The sequence below is a fragment of the Myotis brandtii genome, unplaced genomic scaffold (genome assembly GCF_000412655.1).
Source record: "Myotis brandtii unplaced genomic scaffold, ASM41265v1 scaffold456, whole genome shotgun sequence".
NCBI lineage: Eukaryota > Metazoa > Chordata > Mammalia > Chiroptera > Vespertilionidae > Myotis > Myotis brandtii.
In genome coordinates, this window is record NW_005367431.1 from 1,980,062 (window position 1) to 1,984,846 (window position 4,785).

Sequence of the window (4,785 nt, forward strand, 5' to 3'; positions counted from 1 at the left end):
CTCTGCGGGCCGCGGGCCGCCCTGACCCGGGCCACAGAGGAAAACAAAGAGCCCGGCGGCCCCTGGCGGCCGCCCCGGGAAGTGCAAGGGACACGCTCCCCACAGGGAGCTCTAGACCAGGTTCCCCACCTGTACTCCACAAGTACAGTGGGGGTGCATTTTGGAGACCCCAAATCGGGACGAATGGACTAACAACCAGAAAGACCACTTGAAAACAGGGTTGGTTTATGGGAAAACAGGGTTTGTTTGTGTGATAGGAACTGTACAGAGAAAAGAGATACTGCTCGTTCCTGTTCTCAAGAGGTTCTCTGTTGGAGAAACATGAGAAATCAGACCACCAACAGAGCTACGGCAAGAGTAAGTGCAGGGGCATCTGGCCCAGCCTGGGACTTAAGAAATGCTTTCCATGTTGACGCGGAGAAGCCTCCCTTGTAATGACAGGGAGCGATGAGAGCCTAGGGTGGTGTGGGAAACATGTTATGAAGGTCTAACTGGAGCAGAGGTGCCTGCAGGAGTGACAGGGGAGAGCGCTGGAGCAGGAGGGCTGGGCCAGGGATGCACGGTCTGTGCCTAAGGAATGCAGCCTCTATTCCGAGGCAGTGGGGAACTGTGAAAGGATTTGACCACATGAGTAGGTTTTTGTTTTCCAACAGAATGGAGAATGGACTTGGGGGAAGCAAATCGAGTGAGGGAGACCGTTTGAACTGGATGTGAATTGGGGTTGGGGGCTGGAAAAGGAAAATAGGTACCAAGCGAACGACCCTCTCTTGTTAACACACTCATTCCCCACAGTGGATACAAACAGTTCTTGAAGATTTCAGGTGTTCCCTGAGGTGACGTCTCTGGCCATTTGATTGTCTGGGGGGTTTCCCAGGTCAGGGCAGTGACCTCTGCAGAAGGATATTTTCTCCGTTTCATGTTGATTCTGACTCTGAAAGTCATTCTATCATAACCAGATAAGATACTTTTGATGAGTATTTACCAATTGAATTTCTTTTTCTATGGAGTCCACCCCAAAACACTCCCCATCTCGAGGGTCTCTTACCTCTTCAAGTTTACCTCTGCCTCCATCACGGACTCCTCCTTTGGATGATGTAGTACCCTGAAATTTCTCCAAGTTTAAGCTCTGGGATCTCTGATCTCTCTCTGCTGTCTTCCTCCAAGTTCTTACTCATTCACATGCTTAATGTAATTATAAAAATGATTATTATTATCACCTATTTTGTAAAACCTTTTATTTGGTTCACTGCAGAAACATTCCCACCCATGTTATTTAGCACATTTGTTCCTCACAAAAACCTCATGACAGTTGTAAAATGAGAAAAACGAGGTTCAAAGTGGTTAGGGACTTTCTCTGGAGTCATCCTACAAGTGGTAGAGGGGGCAGAATTCTTGTTCAGGGCTGAGCTATCACTTTTTGAAAGGGCAGTCCATCTGCCCTCCACTGGAAGTTTCAGCCCTTCAGCTCTACCCCTGTGACTCATCACCCATGGAACTAGACACCACCCCGACTTCATCTTTCCAGCCAAAGTTAAGGTTCTCTGAGAAATAGATTCAGCCGAGCCGGTTTGGCTCAGTGGATAGAGCGTCGGCCTGCGGACTCAGGGGTCCCGGGTTCGATTCTGGTCAAGGGCATGTGCCCTGGTTGCGGGCACATCCCCAGTGGGGGGCGTGCAGGAGGCAGCTGATCGATCTCTCTCATCGGTGTTTCTAACTCTCTGTCCCTCTCCCTTCTTCTCTGTGGAAGATCAATAAAATATATTAAAAAAAAAAAAGAAATAGATTCAAACCTTAAATGCTTTGCCGGTTCCTCCCTCTCCTCTCTTCATGTTTCTATTTCTGCCCCTCTGATCAAAAGCACCACCCTCCTGGACTCTGCTCCTACCTCTCATTTCTTCCCCTCCATTTCATCCCACCAATATCCCGAGGTTAGTCTCCCTAAATCACAGCTGGGAGGCCTTGCCCTGTTTAGAAATCTTTAAATATTTAGATGTTTTGGCCTGAGGACTGAAGGGTCCTGGGTTGGATTCTGGTCAAGGGCACATGCCTTGGTTGCAAGCTCGATCACTAGCCCCCATAGGGCTAGTGCAGGAGGCAACCAATGTATCATCGCTCTTTCTCTCCCCATCCGTTCCACTCTCTCTAAAAAAAATAAAAAATAAAAAAAATCAATCAATGGGAACATATCCTCAGGTGAGGATTACCAACAACAAATTAGATATTTCTTTGGTGCTGTGCTTGCAATACCAGGTGGTCACAAAATGTTAAGAAGCTCATTGTACTTATGAGACTGTAAGAAGCTTTTACAAACATTAACTCATTGAATATCCTCATTCTTTTATTCCCCCCAATTTCATGAGGAAATTGAAGCAGAGATTAAGTGGCTCACTCAAGGTCACATGCACAGAAACTGTTGGTATCAGGATCCAAACCTAGGCAGCATGACTCCACGTTTGGCAACCATTGGTATGACTGTCTACGTGCAGAAAAAGGCCAGAAAAGCCTGTTTGGAAAGTCTAGACAGGTATATTGCAAGATGAAATCTAGCAGAAAGGGTGGGGCCTAGAATACCTGCTGACAGCTTTGCTTCAGCTCCACTTGCACATCGAGAGAAATGAATACAGGTATTTCCTGTTTAGCATTAGCTATCCAGCCCTATCCTAAGAAGTTGGTACGAATCATTAAGATCATCTTTCTCTGGTTGTAGGGAAAAGCGAACACTATACTGAGCCCCTCCTTTCCAAAGACAGTATGTGGTAATGATACTGTTAGGTCGAAAGGGGGTCCAGGAGCTGACGCATGCCTCCGCCAGGCAGATGGTGATGTAGATACTGGGACCTTCCTAGAATCCGTAACAGGCCAGTGCACCAGGTAGATGGTGATGCAGATACCGGTCCCGCCCTGGAATTCCTAACAGGTCAGCTACCAGGCAGATGAGACACCTGGAAACCGTGACAACGACCCCCGCGGCAGGAACTCCCACAGCTCATGCTCCCCCGCCCGCACTGAACAGCTGTATAAAAAAAGCGCCCCCCTCCCTGTCTTTGGGGTCCGTGGGCCGCCCAGGGACGCAGAATAAAGCCTTTCCTTTCTTCCTTTTCTGATTAACTGGACTCTATTTCCTACGCTGCCTCTTGAGCCACCTAACCTAACAGATACCAAGATGAGAGGTCAGCACTGGGCTGGTCCTGGGGATAAACAGGATCCTGCCTTACATCTGGCTCGCTTCCAGGAAGCCTGCAGGGGGTTGATGCTCTTGTGCAGGTTCCACTTCCAGTTGTGAATTTGGGCAATGGAGCCTTTGTTCCCGAGTTTTCCCATCTGAAACTGGGTTAGATTAATACCCATTTCAGAGTTGTGAGGATTAATATATGCAAATACTTAGAACTAAGTATTGCAAGTGCAACTAGTTTAAGCAGACCATCTACATGTTGCTTTATCAGTTCAAAAAGCCAACAAGCCGTGCTCTCCCTAATTACGGCTACAGGAAATAGCTCCCACTCCCAAATCTATTATCCTCTGGCCCTGAAGACCATTTGTGAAACTCCATCTGGGCATTCCACACAATTTGGCCAAACCTACCACCCAAATCCCAAATACACACTTCCCTTAAATCTGACCACAAAGGCTCCTAAATGGTTTAATGGCTATCTGAACCCCACGCACCAGGATGGACTCTACCTTCTAGATGGTCTCCATCCTTCAGGGCCCATTACATCCCATCCCTACAAGGCTGGCAGTCTGTACAAGGGCTTGACAAAGCTTCCATTGTGACCCAACCTCACATCACCCATGGCAGTGGTCTTCCAGGCTTAAGGGCTTGCTACTTGGACACCAGTTGTCTAGGTTTAACTAGCCTAACAGCAGTGGGATTTGTAACATTCATAACAAATCTTGTAGTTGCTAATGTAGGTGAAGCATTACCCATATTTTAAAATTTAACCAGGCATCCAACTGTGTAATGAAAATGAGATCTAGCCAGGGAACTATATAAAGCTAAACACAAAGAGCACAAGACAAAAGCTTAGGGTCTTTAGGGCGCAACTAACCAGGCACTAATTGCTATAGCACTCCATTATGGAACACTATCTTTGGCTGTCATCACACACTCCCATATGAAAAAAGAAACCACACTTAATAAGTATATAGTCACCTTTATTATAATTCACAAATACATAAGGATTTTAAAAAACATTTAGACTTGCATGGGCTTCTGTTCATTCAACTATGCAATTAGAAAACCAACTTTGAGGATAAAAAAACAAAGTATCATTTTAGTTTCATTTTTTTGCATCACACATTCTGACAAGTTTTCTGGGCCTTTTCAAGGACCAATACTGTCTCAATAAAGCTGCCCAGCTCTAGCCAGTTTGGCTGTGAGTAGAGCGTAGGCTGAAGGGTCCCAGGTTTGATTCTGGTCAAGGGCATGTACCTTGGATGCAACCAATAGATGTGTTTCTCTGGCCCTGACCGGTTTGGCTCAGTGGATAGAGCGTCGGCCTGTGGACTGAAGGGTCCTGGGTTTGATTCCGGTCAGGGGCATGTGCCTGGGGGGAAAAAACCCCTTGGGGGGGGGGGGGGGTGCAGGAGGCAGCTGATCGATGTTTCTCACTCTATCCCTCTCCCTTCCTCTGTAAAAAAATCAATAAAATATATTAAAAGAAAAAAGAAGAAAAATATACTCTGGTGAGGATTTAAAAAAAAAAAAGCTGCCAATGCTCAGTGCCTTCTGTAATGACAAATTTCAATGGGCCATGTGGCCAATGGAACATCCTATTAGTCTAC

The 4,785-nt window shown here is 46.6% G+C and overlaps 1 protein-coding gene across 1 annotated transcript in view; it reads right to left on the reverse strand.

The window, feature by feature from the left end:
- Positions 1 to 1,130, reverse strand: part of RCC1 (regulator of chromosome condensation 1) — a 15,679-nt gene extending 14,549 nt beyond the window's left edge. Inside the window, 1 exon segment of the mRNA XM_014546809.1 lies at positions 1,046 to 1,130. The gene's annotated coding sequence lies outside the window, so the exon portion shown is untranslated.
- Positions 1,131 to 4,785: the final 3,655 nt, after the last annotated feature.